This window comes from Hyperolius riggenbachi, chromosome 6, assembly GCF_040937935.1.
Source record: "Hyperolius riggenbachi isolate aHypRig1 chromosome 6, aHypRig1.pri, whole genome shotgun sequence".
Lineage (NCBI taxonomy): Eukaryota > Metazoa > Chordata > Amphibia > Anura > Hyperoliidae > Hyperolius > Hyperolius riggenbachi.
In genome coordinates this window covers 205,683,926-205,703,416 of record NC_090651.1, presented here as the reverse complement: position 1 = coordinate 205,703,416, position 19,491 = coordinate 205,683,926, and the positions used below count along the sequence as shown (strand labels likewise).

At 44.0% G+C, this 19,491-nt stretch overlaps 1 protein-coding gene across 5 annotated transcripts in view; it reads left to right on the top strand.

Moving 5' to 3' along the window:
- The window catches only part of KIRREL3 (kirre like nephrin family adhesion molecule 3), a 1,384,273-nt gene that overhangs the window by 815,442 nt on the left and 549,340 nt on the right, over positions 1-19,491 (top strand). The window lies entirely within an intron of this gene.

The window sequence follows — 19,491 nt, the reverse complement described above, 5'->3', positions numbered from 1 at the left end:
TAGGTAGGTTCCCTCAGTATAGATTAGATAGGTAGGTTCCCTCAGTATAGGTTAGATAGGCAGCGTCCCCCAGTATAGATTAGATAGGTAGGTTCCCTCAGTATAGGTTAGATAGGTAGGTTCCCCCAGTGTAGATTAGATAGGTAGGTTCCCCCAGCGTAGATTAGATAGGTAGGTTCCCCAGTATAGATTAGATAGGTAGGTTCCCTCAGTATAGGTTAGATAGGCAGCGTCCCCAGTATAGATTAGATAGGTAGGTTCCCTTAGTATAGGTTAGATAGGCAGCGTCCCCCAGTGTAGATTAGATAGGTAGGTTCCCTCAGTATAGGTTAGATAGGCAGCGTCCCCCAGTATAGATTAGATAAGTAGGTTCCCTCAGTATAGGTTAGATAGGTAGGATCCCCCAGCGTAGATTAGATAAGCAGCTTCCCCTAGTGTTGGAGGGGGCACTGGTCGGAGTGGAGCGGGCAGTTAAAAACTCACCTGTCTTCAGGTCGCCGCAGGCACAGCTTCCATGTGCTTCCGACTTACTCCCTGCGGCTTCCCTCGCATTGGTAACAGCGCCCCCTGTGATGTCATCACAGGGGGCGCTGTAATCAAGATGACGGATCCCGCGAGGAGGAAGTTGGAAGCACATAGAAGCTATGCCTGCGGCAATCTGAAGACGGGTGAGTTTTTAACTGCCCCCTTCCCCCCGCCGCTCCGCCCAGTGCCCCCTCCTGCCACTCAATAGATCTGGGGCACCATGGCAACAGGTTCCAGGCCGGTGCCCAGGATCAAAGGCCCTAGCGACGCCCCCGGTTGTTACGATAAAAAAATCAGTTAAATATGTCATACAAGGAGACACACATAGTGATATTTACAGAAAGTGTGCAATAATTGTTTAAATACATTTAGGCAGGTGCATACATTTAGGCACTGTTGTCTAGAGCAGCATACCTATTTAAAGGAAATAACTGAGACTGAAGTCCTTGTTAAGGCCACCGGGTGATTGAGTCCCCAGCCTGTCCATCCAGCAAGCCTCCCATCTCAGGAGGGTATTCCTAAGGGCCCTCGCCTCCTGTACCTGCACAACCTCAAGTATCTGCCATCTAAGTTGGCTCACACTATGCTCGAATTCTATAAAATAACACGCCAGAGGGGATTCCTTTTTAGTCTCCTTTTCCCTTTCTTTAGCTTTCCCAGGGTTTTGCATATTACTTTTACTTATTACTCATTAAGTCTTGTTTTTACAATTGATTACAAACGATGATAAAAACAGTGGTCCGATTGGATTTTCATCAATATAAAATTTTCTTGTCAGTTGTGATAGATAGGACGCAAAGATTGGTTCGTTGATGGTGTAGTGAACAATTTAACTTCCAAATATCTGATCGCTTGAACGATTTTTCTCTAAAATTAGACCGTTAGTGGCCACCTTAAGATGGCAGATACTTGAGGTTGTGCAGGTACAGCAGGGGAGGGGAGGGCCCTTAGGAATACCCTCCTGAGATGGGAGGCTTGCCGGATGGACAGGCTGGGGACTCAATCATCTGGTGCCTTAACAAGGACTTCAGTCTCAGATGTTTCCTTTAAACAGGTATGCTACGCTATACCCTGGTAAGGGTTAATAATTTGCATAAGTTTGTACCCGCTCCTTGAATTTTTTGGGTGTGGTGTGAATTTCAATGTCTATATATGTTTTATGTGTATGTCAGAAGCCTGAGTACTTGACAAAGGGCGACAGGCCCGAAACGTTGTGCTGGTTTTATGCTGTACTATCGCTATTAAGATGCACTAAAAGAAGTTGGATATATATCCTTGGAGGGTTGAGTCCTGTGTGGGAAACTTGGTGTTGTGGCTGGACTTTTGTATGAGGGGCTTGATGGACCCCTTTGCCCACTGGGACTCCCCATTGTCTACAAAGATTGATCCCTGAGGCTGATGGACGCTTGCTTCTTCAGTACTAGCCATACACTGCCATTATTTAGCAATATATTTTTTTTTGTCCGCTGCCCTCTTTCCTGTTTTCCTCCCCTAACATTGCTCTCAACCAAGTTTCTTATCTTTTTTGAACCTCTTGCCACACAGCCGCTATATATAATTGACACTGCCTGCCACTCTTACCCATCACATTTTCCTACTTTCCTCACCTGACACTGCGCTTATCCTGGCTAGGGACATCTTGGAGATTGGTGCTCAGTGGAGTATTCTGAAGAAAGACATCCCATCATTTGAGCGATACATGGCACAGCTGAAGTATTACTATTTTGACTACAAGGATGAGCTTCCGGAATCTGCATAAAACACCAGCTGCTTGGACTCAACCTCCTCTTCCTCCTCTCACAGAACAGAGTGGCTGAGACTCACATTGAGTTAGAACGGTTACCTGTTAAAGACTAATGCTAATGACATTTTTACTGACGCTATTTAACGTGTTAATATAATTTTTGAAAATGTTAAATAGCTTTAATATGAATAAATCATTACCGGAATCAGCATGCGCTATTTTTTAACGGTGCTATTTTTGACTGTATGCTCAGCACCCTGCCCAAAGTGAAATAGTGGGAGAAGCAGTGGTGAACACGTAAGTGCTGCTCCCCCTGTCTAACTCTATGCCAAAAAAGGAACTTGGTGAATGCTCAGAGGCGATTGTGCCACTATCTGAAAGAGACACATAGATTTGAACTGCTGTGACCCTGTGCATTTGAACTGCCAAGCATATTGTGCAATCTAGGACTGGTTTGCAATAGCTGGTTTTAGGCTAGAAACAAGATTTTAGCGTTCCGTTTTATTAGTCAGGTGTGTGGCAGTGATTGTCTTTGCTTTGCAGGGACATTTTTTGGAGTTGACGTGTGGATGCCTACAGAGAGTTTTATGACTACAGTTTGCATTTATTGTGTTCTTATTGTTTTTACCGATTTATTTTTTATTAAATGTACTTTGCAACTTTTTGCAGAAGCGCAGGTGAGACTTCATTTTATTAACTTCAAATGATGAGAGAAAGAGCAACTGGCACTGCTGCTGAAGATTATTTATTCCTTAGGAACTGACGTACTACATCCTTTCTCCATAAAAAACACTGCAGTGTTTTGAGACTTGCACCGGAGCCCTGGTATGTGCATCCAGCTTTTGAATCCACACTGCAATATTTTTTTGGAGAATGGATTTATGTCAGTTCCTAAGAAATAAATAATCTTCAAAAGCGTTCCAGTTGCGCTTTTTCTCATCATTTGAATATATGCCACTTCATCCTAACTGCACAGAGAGCACGCTGTATCACTTACTGGGGCACCTTTGCTTTATACCAACTAGGACCAATTGTAGTGCCGAAACAGCCCTTTTCCTATTACTTATTTTATAAAATTTTCATTTATGGTGGGAAGGAGAAATCCCACTTACTCCTAGCTGCTGACCATTCTGAATTTAGTTGAGTGCTACAACTTCTGATTACGTTTGTGCTACACACTAGGGGCACACTTTTTCTACTGAATATACAGTAGATCCCCATGGCTCTGGTAACAAATATATAAAAAAAAAACTCTTCACATTGCTTGCAAAGTTCTTACGCATTGTTGGATTCAGCCCTCGGTGCCCACTGTGGCAGATTAGATTAGAGCAGTTAACGTAATTCTTCCATTTCATGAGGCTGAGGTGCAGATAATAAACACCATATGATATGGGATACATAGATGCAATCACAGTACACCTGATCATTTCTCTTCTTTGCTGAATGTTGTACCAATTGCCTCAAATTTCTACTTATTGTTTTAGTTAGGTTTTTGAGTTGGTGCTTGGTGGCCTGGTGGTGCCAGGGGTCCTGCTGGACCCTAGTTACATAGTTATATGTCATGTTGCTGTATCTATGTGATCTTATTCCCCTAGCATGTCTATTGTTGTTGTCCTCCCCTAAACAGAACTTCCACCATGGCTCTTGATTGTGCATGTAACAAAAGCAGGAGGTAGGTTTCTGACAGCAATTTTGTATTTTAAAAATCTGCAATACAGCAAATTTGCAATACAGGGAGGTGTGTGAAAGACACAAAAGTTAGTCAAAGTATTCAGCTTCACAGGCACTAGATGTTAGGCCCATAATGCATCTGGGTGGAATTTACAAATCATATAGCCCTCTTCAAAAGTCATAGTGGTTTTGGTTTTCTGTAACTTTATTGGCTACTCTGTAACACCTCCTTGGCAGATCTGACTAAAAAATTACCATTTCACAAAACAGGTTTAGTTTTTAATCAACTTTCCCCAATCCAAGCCTGCTTCACATCAATACCAAAACACATGTAAGCAGCATCAGGGATGTATATATTGTCTGCATAGTGTGTTTGACACATTATAGACCTATTGTGTGTGTAGTCACATTACACTAATCATATCCCTATAACTTCTCACATTTCCTTGTCCAGTCAGTCCCAGTTTTGTTTTTTGTATATGTATGAATAAATAAACTCAAACACAGATATGTCTGCAGACATTTATTCTGCTGTGTATAAGCAGTCCCAACACAGTCTGTAAAAGTTTAGAATCCTGAATGTATGTTTTAGTAAATATGGCTAATTATGAATAAACGATAGTGAGCCATTGCAGGAGGGAAGTTCCTTTATCTCTGTCTGGGATAGGCGAGTTCCTTCCATAGTGGAGGCCCAGTGGGATACTGGACCTTGTGAGCACAGTATTTCCTTTCCAAAGCAGCTGACCTGTGGCTAACAATGCAGACAGCTGGTTTGCTGTGAAAAGAAAAAGCCCCAATTAACTACCCGTCTTGGATCACAGCGTTCTCATTATCAAGAGGGTCTCCATGTTACTTCATCCTCTTCCAGAATGTTGCCTTGGAATTCTCCTTGTCTAAATCCATTAATGTTTCAGTTAATGGGGTCTGGCCTGGCAGGCTCTATGAAAAGTACATCTGGGGATGACTTTGGACTGTCATAAATCTACACATCAGCCCAGGTGTAATCAAAGGGCCAAAGGCTGGGGTTAAAATCTCACTGCTGTTCCCAGTGCCAATGTGTTGTGTCAGTGTTGGCAGCAGTAAGTCATTCACTGTGCCAGCTGCTTTATCAAAGTCGCTTCAGTAGCTTTTAAGTGGTGCGGTGGCCATCAGTGTGACAGACACAAACCGAAGTGGCAGCACCTGTGACACTGACAAAAACTTTTCAGGAAGCAGTCTGGATAGACCACCTGTATTTCTTGGGAGGGTTCCAGGCATAATTTAAGGGCTGTATTATTTAATTGCAGCTGGAACAGACTGAGCTGAGGGAAGCAGACATCAGAACACTGTTGCTATCATTATTCAGGACACGGGAAAATATATATGCCACCTACAATAAGTAATTCAGTCAGCCCTGTATTTACAGATTGTGCACATAACTGAGTACACCCAATTCTGCAAGTTCTAGTCCTTTAATAGCAAGCCATGAAAGTAATAATAATAAAGCATAATGCATTTAGATTGCACAGCTGGAGGTAGCATGTCATTTGCTTCATATGTAGAAAGTATGAACTGATAAGTCCAGTCATCAGGAGGCTGCACATTTCATGAGCTATGGAGAGAATTGTGACTCTACTGAGCAGATTTGCCCCCTCAACTTTCAGTTGGGGTTACACACAAGTCCAGAGGTGGCCAGAAAGGGGAAGATTGGAGACAAAAAGTATATGTAAGCTGTAAATGTGGATTGGCAATACCTCTCTTATCCAGGTCCTCCAAGGTACAATGGGATCACAATGTAAATATCTGCACTGGTGGAACAGGCTGCACAAGAGCAGAAACATAGTGTAGCAAAGGATTGTTCATTACGCATACACACGCTCAACACAAGTCTTTTAAATGCACAATTACACAACAACTTTAGTTGGATTGACTTGAGCTGCATCTTATCAGTTGTTTTAACAATAGCAAACAACTTTTTTGGTTTGTTTCAACAACAAAAGTTGTTTGATAATTGTGCATTTAAAACACATTTGTTGAGCGTGTGTATGAGCCTTCAGTCTCTGCTGTGCTGAATAGAGATTTATCAGCACACTGAAAGTTCTAAAGTTCTCTGAAACTGTAGATAAGGACTACTAACACCAGAGATTCCTGCATTAGGTTCATCGCTGAAGGGGTTCTCTCTAGGGCAAGATTAAAACCAGGCAGGGCCCAAGACAGTGTAATGGCTTCTACCTCTAAGTTAATTGATTGAAAGGCATATGGGAAAGTCTCAGTCAAGCGGGCCATGGGAAGGTGCTATACATTATACTGACACAAAAGTGGTTTACCTTTTTTCTGCAGGATGCACTATAGTAAGTAGACCCAATAACAAACTTAGGTAGCCAAAATATACAAAAATTAAGTAGCCATGTGCCCTCCAGATACCAGAATTAAGAAACCACCTTCCCCCCGATACAAGAATGAAGTAGCCATATATTACCATATACAAGAATTGTGTTGCCTTGTGCTGCCAGATACCCAGATTAAGAATTCAAATACCCACCAATACAAAACTTAAGTGGCCAAGTCCCCTGCAAATACAATAATTAAGTAGGCATGACCCCTACCCATACCAAAATGAAAAGACCCTGTTTCCACAGATATAGAAATCAAGTAGGCAGGTGCCCCTGAAACAGCAAAATTAAGTTGTCATGTGCCCCCAGATACAAGAAACAAATGTCATGTACCCCAGATACCAGAATTAAGCAATTGCGTGCCTGCAAACAAACAAATGAAGTAGTAATGTGCCCTCCCCCAAATATCAGTGTTAAGTACAGTAATATAAATAAACCACCTATAACACAAATTACTGCACTTTGTAAAATTGATCATACCTTGCCAGGAATAATAATGACTAAACAAAAGGTCAAAAGTCACAAGAGCAATGGAAAACCTAGCTCCAAAGAAAAAGACGTTTAAAAATGACCAACTGACACATGAAAATCAAAATCTATACATTATATTCATGTAAATATATATTGACATTCATTGACATTCATTGACTTTTCTTACCGCAATGTAAGTCAATGGAGCCTTGCAGCGTTAATGCAGTGCGATCTGATGCAAAGTCTGCATCACGTCTGCATGGCGCAGGGTCATATTATGCCTCATCAGTGTGATGTGGTGCTCGCACCTCATCGCATCGCACAGTATCAAACATAATCCATGAAAGTCTTGTACACTTATGTACCAATGGCTGAATTTCAGTTTACACTGCATGAATCAGAAAACACTTGAAGCACATTTTGTGGAGCAAATTAGTGATTTCTCTGAAAATGTCCTTGTATATTGGGGTCTATAATGTGTGTTCCACATCTATGTGCATGATAGCATTCCACCGTGTCCTCAGGTTCATTTTTTATGTCCTTTGGAGCTAACAGATAACTGTAGTTATGGGTGTGCGTTATTAGCAACTCGAAGCATACACGTGATTTGAGGTCTGGCTATTGCTGTCACCCAAATTACAGGGATTTCTTGAGAAATCCCCATGTGCCGCCACAGCCGTTTTTACAATAAGGTATATGGCGGCATCCAAGTCAGGTGCAGTGCAAGGCGGATCAGGCACAAGATGACCTAATCCACTGTTTGAAACTGTGCCTGCACAGTTCTGAGTCACACGTCACAGTTTGGGGAACTTCCTGTTTAAATATTTGAAGACCAGGCACCTGGAATGGGGAGTCCCCGAGGACAATGAGCAGCTCCAGAGCACTCAGCATAAGGTAATCTAGCTCACCATGGACTTTATTAATTTTTTTTCCAATTCAGGACTAATGTAAGTAAATCAGGACCGTATGGTGTACTGAACAAAGCTAAATGTGCACAATATTTGCTGTACTTCTCCACCCGCCATCACTGATGAAGCTGCAGTAGCTCAGAACCTGAAAAATGAAGTTTTCGTGAAACCTTCCAAGATAGGTGATTTTCAAAAGGTCTTTCAGTCCGTCAGGAAGAGCCTCTCCTTTTTTTGATGATTGATGTGCTAAAGTATTTTTGATGTGGGGGCGATTGCCTTTTGACACTAAATATAGAGGACAGACCCCCTAAATCCTCGTCTGGGGAAGGAGATAGAATTAATCTTAATCTGGTAAATTAGAACTGGTGTCAGAGACAGGAGTAATATGTTATCCGAGCTCACAGGCGCACCAGCCCATGATGGTGCATCCATCACTCAGGGACGAGAGATTGAGGTTAGATGACAAGTTTTGTCATTAGCTGGGGATGGTGAGGGTTACAAAGGAGGATGAGTCTGATGGCAATGAGCAATATGATTCCCTGATACTGACCACAGGGCTGCACACAGAAAACAGAATGAGCTGGATGAACCCAGCAAAGATATTATCCCAATATTGGACTGCAGACTGATTTTAAAATAAGTATTTCACAAGCATGAGAAGTAGTACCTGAATATCTGATTAATATGCACAAACAAGCACGAGAAGTAGTACCTGAATATCTGATTAGTATGCACTATCACAAGTTATCTTGAATGAAAGAAAGCAATCTGACAAGATGATCAGTGGTTTCAGATATACGAGCTGCTGAAGCAATAAACAAATGTTCACTTTTCAATAACATGCTCCCAGAGTGAAAGCCGTATAAGAATCAATAACTTTTATTAGGTCTCCATCAAGATACATTGGGCATAATAAAAAGAACACACTGTTGACTAGTGTCTACTGGAGGTGGTCACCTGGTGTAAGTGATTCAGCCCCAATGAGGACCTCAAATTAAAGATGTGTCGCAGATGGGCTGGTGCTGCACTTTCTCTAGGTTAGCTATGAGAGTCCACCACAAAATCCCTGGCATCTCCTGCAGTATAGCTAGATAGATTGCACTTGTCTGCATGGACATTACAGTGTGAGTAAAAAACTGTGCTCATAACAGAATTGAACATGCATACAACATACATTTTCTAGAATCTAGAAAGTCCTCTCCCCATTCATTGCACCAGCTCTGGTCAGCTGTTTTCGATAGCTGTCAGGTGAATTTTCAAGGTTTGAGCAGAGTGCAGAAAATGGTTTTCTCCAGAGTTTAAAGTGTACCAGAGAACAAGGTATAGCAAAAATTGATACTTACCTGGGGCTTCCTCCCTCCCCATAAACACATGGGAGTCCCACGCCATCCTCCCGAGGTCTGCTGTTCAGCCGCGATCAGCCCCGGTAACTTGTTCAGTCGCGTCCAGTCTGGGTCTTCTGCGCATGCGCGAACCTACTGCGCATGCAAAGTACACCTGTACTGATGTCACTGAGCAAGTTAGCGGGGCTGATTGCGGATGAACAGCAGACCGTGGGAGGACGGCGTGGGACTCACACATGTTTATGGGGCGGGAGGAAGCCCCGGGTAAGTATCAATTTTTTGCTATACCTTCATCTCTAGTTTCCTTTAAGAGGTGTAAAATAAGAGATTATTTAGAACTTGAAATACATTAAAGAAAATAAAAGTTTGCTTTCTTAAAGTACCCCTGACCTTGCTGTACAGTTTGTTACATTTGTTTAAAGGGAACCTAAACTGAAAAGGATATGGATTTTTCCTTTTAAAACAATACCAGTTGCCTGACTCTCCTGCTGATCCTTTGTCTCTAATACTTTTTGCCACAGCCCCTCAACAAGCATGCAGGTCAAATTCTCTGACTGAAGTCAGACTGGATTAGCTGCATGCTTATTTCAGGTGTGTGATTCCCCCACCTCTGCAGCCAAAGAGATCAGCAGGACTGCCACACAACTGGTATTGTTTAAAAGGAAACATCCATATCCCTCTCAGTTAAGGTCCCCTTTAATGTTATTGTACTAGCTGTGCTGTGATATAAATCACAGCACTTTCCTTCCTCTTTAGCGGCCTTCCCCTGTCCCCCGTTCTGCTCAGCTGAAATCTTTGACTTGAGCAGGACGACGAGGATGGGTAGGGAGAAACTGTCAGTACTTCCTCCTCTCTGCCCATCATCAGTAACACCCAACTATTAGTTCCTATCTGCACAGCGCGCTGCGGAGCTTCGCTGTGTGTGATCTTGAGATAATTTAGGTCATAACAATAGTGTACTAATACAGCTATTAGTACACTATTGTTCTGAGCTAAATTACCTCAGTGCCACACACAGCGCAGCTCCGCAGTGTGCTGTGCAGATAGAAACTAATAAAGGTGAGTGGAGGGGGCGTTACTGATGATGGGCAGAGAGGAGGAAGTACTGACACTTCCTCCCTGCCCATCCTCCTCAATCGGCTGAGCAGAGCGGGGGATGGGGGGAGCTAAAGGGGGAAGGATTGTGCTGTGACTCTTATGTCACAGCACAGATTATAAAAAAGCAAACATTTTCATAAAAAAACAAGGTCCGAGGTACTTTAAAAGAGAAAGTATTTGTATAATTCAGGTTAGAGTGAGCTCAGAGATGTCTCCCAATGCATCGCTGCTGAAATATGCAATTCACCCATTTTTGTCTCTGTAACTAAGTTAGAGCTAGATAAATGTAAGCTACCTAGTTCCTCCCAAGGTTGTCATAAACATGCAAAAGACCGATATGTTAAACATAGCTTCCAACCATCCCTTTTTTTGGAGGGACATTCCATCTTTAGGTGACAAGTCCCTCTGTCCCCTTTTCTTACTTATTTGTTCCTCTTTCAGGACTAATGTACAGATCTATGTAAATATACTGTATGTATTTTGCTACATGATTTTATTTGCTTCTAAACTTTATTCCCATCCTTTAAATATATTTGATTTTTTATTTTTAAATGTTATTATGAAGGAAAACTAATGATGATAAAAAAAGGACCAGTGTGGTTTAAATTACAAAACTATGCTTACGAATTCCATGCAGTATGCATGGCTAGGGGGTGTGTCAGGGCTTACATGGCATTTCACCGCCTGGTTACTTTGGTTTAGAGTGAGCCGAATGAAGGCTAACCCTGCTGCCGCTTAAGTTCCGGGTGGTGTTAATTACTATTCCCCCTCCGAGTCGTAGCAACTCAGAAGGAGAAGTCATTTGGGGTCCGGCTATCACTGGCACTCAAATGACACTGCTTCGCAGCCATAGACATCGTAACACTATGTCTATGGCGGTGCCCAAGTGAGACAGTGCGAGGAAGAGCGTGCACCCACATTATCTGCCCAGGTGTCAGGGGTGTGATTAGAGGTGTGTGTTAGGGGTGTGTCTTAACTACTTAAGGACAGCGCTAATTGAAATCTATGCCCTGTTTTGATGGCTATCTGGCTGCCAGGGCGTAGATTTCAATACACTGACACCACATGTTCAGCGCTTTCGTCACTCCCGCTGATCTCGCCGCTGTCTCCCTGCCGCAGCTCTATAACGGCAGAGCCCTGTGAGCAGGTCAGGAGCTGATTTCATTGGCTCCTGACCCTGTCTATCAACATAAGCAGGTCCCATTGGCTTACATTGATAGGCAGGGTCAGGAGCCAATGAAAGTGGTTCCTGACTGGCTCACAGGAACTCTGCCGTCATAGAGACTGCAGAGTGGGTGGCTCAGGTTCCCGGCATGTGGCGTGGATGGCAATTGTGGCGGGTATGTGCGGCGATTTGTCGTTATTTGTCGTTATTCTGCCGTTTCTTGTACCAGCGGTCTCTGGTCCTTAAGGGAGAAGAGCCTACTGGTACAGCGCTGCGTAATATGTTGGCGCTTTATAAATACAATAAATAAATAAATAAAAATACTTAAGTGGTTAAAAGTGTCCCTCTTCCTCAATTAAAAAAGTTATGAAGTTTGATGTAAAACGCATGAGTTTGCACACACTACAAAACACAGCTTGGCAATTACTCAATAAACTCATAACTAACCAGGGAGCTGCACAGTGGTAGCAATACATCAACACAATGCAAAGCACAGTTTTCCAAATAAATGGTATTAACCTCCCTAGCGGTATGGACAGAAATGTCCGTTCAAAAAAACATGCTGTGAACAGTATAAACATGCATACACATCAATACTCTCCTGCACTGTATACTAGACCCTTGCTTGACACATTTTGGCAAGTTACAGGAAAAAAAAAGTTTTAAAAATAAATTTTATCACTGTCTGCACAGAAATCCTGGGGAAATTGAACGCTGGGTAGGTTAATGATGTACCGAGAAGCTTCAAGAGAGCAGTCTGTTCAGGTTTTTGCAAGGGAAGGTCTATTATAGCCACTAGTTCCTTGTATCAGTTAAAAAATCTTCATGACTGACACAAAATTGCACCAATATTTTAGATGAGCTGCCAGTCATACTTAAAAGAAATCATCCTTGTTCCTAGAGTGGTGGAGTCTTGGAAGTCACAACCATGTCTGGCTATATTAGTGTGTTTACTTCCTCCGCTGTGTTAGCAAACTCTTCTATTGCCTCACGCTGAGAATTTGGATTGTCCTTCAAAATAAATAATAGCAGGTAGTTTTTATACAGTACAATATGTGTATTGAAGCACCACACAGACCCCAGGGACACGCTAATAACAGTCGTCTATGTCTACCTGTGTTTGCACGTACGTTAGTTCATTTGTGATGCCATCTTGTTTATAGTACTTTTCTCTAGATAGTTTCTTAGAAATCCTATAATTTGTAATGCATATAACCTTCATGCTGATCTGCTATCATGTGTCTTTGCAATCAGTATAGCTAATTATGTTATTCTATTAAGTAAAGAAAAGCACAATGACAAAGATGTGCAAACTACATTAACCCATAGCAGACAGGTCTGATCTTGCATCAGTTTAGAGAAGTTTACTAACCCCAAAATACAAAAGATGAAACTACTTGTGCAGCAAATGTGTGAAATGCCATATTCCATGCAATTGGCTAGCTGTAGACTGACCTTAAAGGATAAGTGATTTGGAACATTAATGTATTAAGGCTCCTCCAAAATGCTCCCCTGCCAATAATACAAATAGCATACATTATTGATTTAGCCATTTGAAGGTATATGAGGACCATCTGGCCAAAGCAGTTAATGACACCATTGTCAGCCATAAACTGAGGCAGTGCAGTGGTAAATTAGACACCTGTGCTAAGGACAAAAGAAGAAGAAAAAAGTGAGCACTGACAGGGGCGTAACAATAGGGGCTGCAAGGGATGCGGCCGCGGGGGGGCCCGGGGCCCCTCTGAAACCCGCCCAGGGCCGTTTTGGGAGGCAGGAGCCAGGAGGAGACGCAGCGCATGAAGGGGGAGCGATGCCCACACACAGTGGCGGGGAGGGGGGCCACTCCCCCCCTCCCTCACCTTGGGCTCCCCCATCAGCGCTTCCTCCTCCGGCATTAATTAGCACTAGCGGCGGCGGTGTAAAGGGAACGCAGACTTTTTGGAGGATCTTCTCTGTATCAGCGCCCGATGACGCTACTTCCTGATAAACAGGAAGTAGCATAATCGGGCTCTGTTACAGAGAAGAATCTCCGGTGTGGAACGTAGTAGTAAGTCTGCGTTCCCTTTCCACCACCGCTGCTACTGCTAATTAATGCCGGAGGAGTAAGTGCTGATGGGTGAGCCCAAGTAGAGGAAGGGGGGAGTGGCCCCCCTCCCCGCCGCTGTGTGTGAGCATCGCTCCCCCTTCTTGCGCTGCGTCCCCTCCTGGCTACACTGAGGGCACCTATACCTAGCTAAACTGGAGGTACCCATGCCTGGCTACACTGGGGGCACTCATGCCTGTCTATACTGGAGGCATCCATACCTAGCTAAACTGATGGCACCCATACCTAGCTAAACTGGGGGCACCCATGGCTGGTTATATTGGGGGCACCCATGCCTGGCTATACTGTGACCACCTATACTTAGCTATACTGGGGGTAAACATTCCTAGCTGTACTGGGGGTACCCATGCCTGGCTATACTAGGGGCAAACATGCCTAGCTATAATGAAGGCATCTATACCTAGCTATACTGGGGGCACACATACCTAGCTATACTGGGGGCACCCATGCCTAGCTATACTGAGGGTAACTATACCTGGCTATACTGGGGGCACCCATGCCTGACTATACTCGGGGCACCCATGCCCAGCTGTACTGAGGGCACCTATACCTAGCTATACTAAAGGGAACCCATGCCTGACTTTACTAGGGGCACCCATGCCTGGCTCAACTGTGGGCACCTATACCTAGCTATACTGAGGGCAACTATACCTGGCTATACTGGGGGCACGGACCTATACGGGGGTGGGGGGAGGCCATCCAAAGTTTCGCAGGGGGGCCCAGTGATTTCTAGTTACGCCCCTGAACACGGAATAAGGTTAAGCATTCAGGTAGTTTAGGAAAGTAGGTAGGGGAGAGTTCATATTATTGGTTAAAGCTAGTACGTTAAGGTTAAGCATCAGGAAGTGAGTTTGCATTAATGAGAGAGGCTAAGGTGATGAGGAGATCACACCTTTTGCCCGTTTCTTGAGGGCAAAAGTTGGGGTGGGCTTATCCACAGATGAACCTATCCGCAAGAATGTGTGGTATGCTGTTTGTTTACAAACTCTTCTGCACATTAGTTGGTATACTGTGCACATTACAAACCAACTCGGATAGAAAGCTTTACTAATATGATTTTTTGATTAGGCCTGATTTTTACTCTACGCTATTCATGCTATAAATGCCCCTATGTATACAGAAAGAAACAGGAAGTTATATCTAAAGTACATTGGTCAGACAACTCTACAGATTACAAATCGTAGAGTACATTTTAAGGAGGCCATAACGATATATTATCGTGGCCATTTTTCAAGATTGATCCCATCAATCTGATTGTGTTGGTTAGTCGGACTTTGGCTGTTAATGGGCACGACCAATTGTTTCTGATCGATCACTGCACCAATTGGGAACAGTCAATCGGCCGAGGAATTGTATCATTAATGGCCACCTAAACCATTGTGCAGCAGATAGGGATTTGCAGGGGGAAGGGAGAGGAATGTAGAAGCCGGCAATGTATAGAGATATTAGTCCGGTGCACGGTGTATACTGTTTTAGGCTATCAGGGAGTTTAAGCAAGAAATCTCAATAATGCATTAAGTTACATATTGTACAGGGAGCAATTTGGGAGCAGTTATAACAGTTATATTATATGTACCTTTAGCCTTTGACATGTTTATAAACATCCAAATCAACTGGTTCTTAGGTAGTGAGTGGCGTAGCAATAGGGCATGCAGAGGTTGCGACCGCACCGGGGCCCCTGAACCAGAGGGGCCCTCCTTCATCCATCTTATTAGCTTTTCATTGGTGCAATACTGGTAATGAACACCTCTATATGTGCATTGAATAGTGGTAACCCTAAACTTACTGTTTCCTTACTCTGATTACACCCCTCAGACACTGATACTGTCCTTGGTAGATTTTGGGGCTTCATATCAATAGAGTGCTTGGGGCCCAATGTAAAACTCGGACCGGGGCCCCAAGCTTCTCAGCTACGCCACTGCAGGTAGCCCATTCTCTATTATTATAAACTATAATAAACAAAACCTGCACTGAATGCACAATGTAAATAACACCTGTCCAGAGATGTAAGTTTGCAACTGTTTGTACAAACATAAGATTATGATATTGGACCTCAGTGAAAGGCTATCGGGCGAGCAGAGCAGAAGGAGGCAAAGAAAAAATGGTCCTGAGGCTGACAGTTTATGAAACAGGGTTGCACCTACCGAACACTATCATTATCTACAGAAAAATAACATTTTATAAGGTAGGAATTTACTGCAGTTATTCTAGTCTTGCAATTTAAATATACTAGGCTACTTTCTTTATTTGACTTTATATCTGCTTTAAGCTCTCTGCAGCTCTGTGAGAAAGACAGTGAGCCAATTACAGGAATGGGTATAGGCGCCTGTTTAAAAACGGAAGATTTCTGAGAAAAGTCAGAGCTGCATTTGCATACTTATTTTGAGAGATATAAAAGCATTACAGCCAGATGATCAGCATTACAGCCAGGTGACTGGTATTTTACTAAAGGTCATGGCCATGGTAACCTCCATATTTTCCTCATGACAGGTATAATTAATCCCTATTTAGATGATGTGTCCCTTTAATTGCATGAGCTTGGGGCCTGGCAGAGATGTTGTGTCACATCTTACCTTACTTGGTGATTTGCTGAACGAATAAAAGGCAGGACAGTTCAGGAATGTGAAATCTATGGCAAGGAATGATTCTCAAGAGGCTGTTTATTTAAGCTTTCATCTGGAAATCGAGCCTCACTGAATCACTTTGACTGGAGGAGGTAATAAAATTACAGACAAAGCAGACTACCATGAACTATCTGGGATGTAGGAAAGGGGTCTGTAGCTAGCAACATCCTGTGGCTTTCATGGTTCCTCAAACACTAGGGAGACTGCAAGGAGTTGTGTCAACTCGCCTACAGGGAAAGATAGACAGTTATGGCCCATACTCACGGGCAAGAAATGTGGCCTGTCGCCAGCACACGTGAGCGTGTGGGCGACAGGCCGGCGACAGCTTCTCGCCAGGTCCCTCCGCGTACACACGCGGAAGAGGGACCAGCGGCAAGGCGGAAGCTGTCGCTGACGTTCCTCCTCCCCCCGCCGGAAGCTCCATGTACCTACATGGAGGTTGCTGTCGCTAGTCCGCGTACTCACGCGGACTAGCGACAGTTGCGGCGGGGGGGCAGCGGCGACTGTCGCCATGCGATTGAAAGTTTCAATCGCATGGCGACATGAGCGGCGGGCGACAGTTCGGGGTGCGCGCGTGTGCGACGGCCCATACTCACGGGCGACCTGTCGCCGCAACACGCGCGCGCCGCGTGTTGAGGCGACAAAAGTCCCTCGTGAGTATGGGCCATTATGGACAGACAGATAAATAGATTAATGGCCCATACTCACGAGGGACTTTTGTCGCCTCAACACGCGGCGCGCGCGTGTTGCGGCGACAGGTCGCCCGTGAGTATGGGCCGTCGCACGCGCGCGCACCCCGAACTGTCGCCCGCCGCTCTTGTCGCCATGCGATTGAAAGTTTCAATCGCATGGCAACAGTCGCCGCCGCACCTCCGCCGCAACTGTCGCTAGTCCGCGTGAGTACGCGGACTAGCGACAGCAACCTCCATAGAGGTGAATTAAGCTTCCGGCGGGGGGAGGAGGAACGTCGGCGACAGCTTCCGTCTCGCCGCTGGTCCCTCTTCCGCGTGTGTACGCGGAGGGACCTGGAGAGAAGCTGTCGCCGGCCTGTCGCTAGCACGCTCACGTGTGCTGGCGACAGGCCACTTCTGCAGCCCGTGAGTACGGGCCATATGAGTGTATTAGGCAGGGGTGTAACAAAGGATGCAGCCGCAGGGGGGCCAGAAGCTGCAGGGGGCCCCGTGGGGGTAGAACTTTCTTTTCCTTGTCCTGAGAGACTGAAAACTAAAGGGGCCCATACACTGGTCAATTTCAGTCATCATTCGATCGATTCTATGGAATCGATTGACCAGAAATCGATTCTTTCAAATATATCGATCATTTTATGGATGATTTCGAACGATTTAGATGGATTTGATTTATCTGACAGGATGAAAGATCTAGGTTGATCTGCTGCTGGTAGCAGATACATGGCCCATAGAGTTGCATTAGAACTAATGGTCCAATAATGCATTTAGATAGATTTCCAATACATTTCATTCTGAAATGTATTGGAAATCTGTTCCTAGTGTGTGGCACACATTTATTTATTTATTGTATTTATAAAGCGCCAACAAACTACGCAGATTCCTGTCAGATTCGACTTGACAGGCATCTGACAGAAATCTATCTGATGGTTGAATCTGCTGCAAAGCTATAAGTGTATGGCCACCTTAACAGCACGGAGAGAAAAAAACTTTCTGCACAATTGATCTAATGACTGCATCTGCTCAGCCACTGATAAGGAATCATACAAAGTTTTGCAGATAAAGATTTGTAGTCTGTTTTTATCTGCATGAGGAAAACACATTGAAGTGTGCACTAGCCAACTGATTAACATTGGTTCTCAGTTTACCTGTGCAGAAAGCCAGGTGGGGGGAGGGTGCCCCATCCAAAGTTTTACAGGGGGGCCCAGTGATTTCTAGTTACGCCCCTGGTATTAGGGCTGAATGCATTACAAATCTGCAGTACTTTCCTGCAGGTGAGTTGGGCTGGGAAATGCTGCTTATTTCCTCTATAGCTTGCAGTCCGAATCACACAGTGTTTCTGGACAGCATGCTGTAGTTTCCTGCAGCACACACCCGAATCCCTGTAGCTATGCCTGGCATAGCTAAGCGATTCAGATATGTTCTTGCATCACTACAAGTGCAAAATGCATGCCGGCTAAGTGGAGACTGGCACTTAGTGATATTAGCTTAGCTTTGTATATACACATGAGTTTTTTGAATGAAACCAAAAAATAACAAACATACATGCTTGACTAAATTGTGATTCATTTGCATTAAGGTCTATGGGCAGTCATTTTCATCACCTTAGTCAAATTACACGCAAAGCCACTGAAAGTAATTATTTCTTATTTTTTTTTCCCCTTTGTAAATCAAGGTTGCAGCTTTGGCAGGGAAACAGGTTTCTAAACACAGCAGAGAGGTCTAATTTTGGAAATGTTTACCTCAGTGGCATCCAGATGACTTCAGATAACAGCTCTATGAGTTATTTCATATGCAAACGCACTTCCCATTATATGTTATACATCTTTAAAGGGAACCTAAACTGAGAAGGATATGGATTTTTCCTTTTCAAATTATACTAGTTGCCTGACTCTCCAGCTGATCCTGTGTCTCTAATACTTTTAGCCACAGCCCCTCAACAAGCATGCAGATCAGGTGCTCTGACTGAAGTCAGACTGGATTAGCTGCATGCTTGTTTCAGGGGTGTGATTCAGCTACTACTGCAGGCAAAGAGATCAGCAGGACTGACAAGCAACTGGTATTGTTTAACAGGTAACATCCATATCCCTCTCGGTTAAGGTTCCCTTTAAGGAGAGCATTAGCTGGGAGATAATGACAGGCAGAGTAGTCAATCACAAAGTACATATTTTGTCAAATGTATGTGGACAATTGCACATACATTTAGTATGTAAGCTTGTACCACGTCATAGCAGTAGGAGAACAGAGGCGCCAGCAGGATAAAAGCGGATAAAAACTTTAAAATTTGTTGGGAGGAAGCGGTGGACTTACCTCCATAAAGCAGACACGAAAGACTGTCTGAATAGTAGCAATCACATTTATTAACCAGTACCCCAAAACAGTGCAACACGTTTCGCAGGCCCAGCCGGCTTAATCAGGCAATAAACATGGGGACAAGACAGAATTTCAGCAATAGCAGGTGTAGGCGCTACACCTGCTATTGCTGAAATTCTGTCTTGTCCCCATGTTTATTGCCTGATGAAGCGGGCTGGGCCTGCGAAACGCGTTGCACTGTTTTGGGGTACTAATGAATAAATGTGATTGCTACTATTCAGACAGTCTTTCGTGTCTGCTTTATGGAGGTAAGTCCACCGCTTCCTCCCAGCAAATTTTAAAGTTTTTATCCGCTTTTATCCTGCTGACGCCTCTGTTCTCCTACTGCTATACCGTGTCCACCCCTGGTGGAGGGGTGATCTACCCCCTTTCGCATCTACAGAGAGCGACTTCTTATCCCTGAGTGA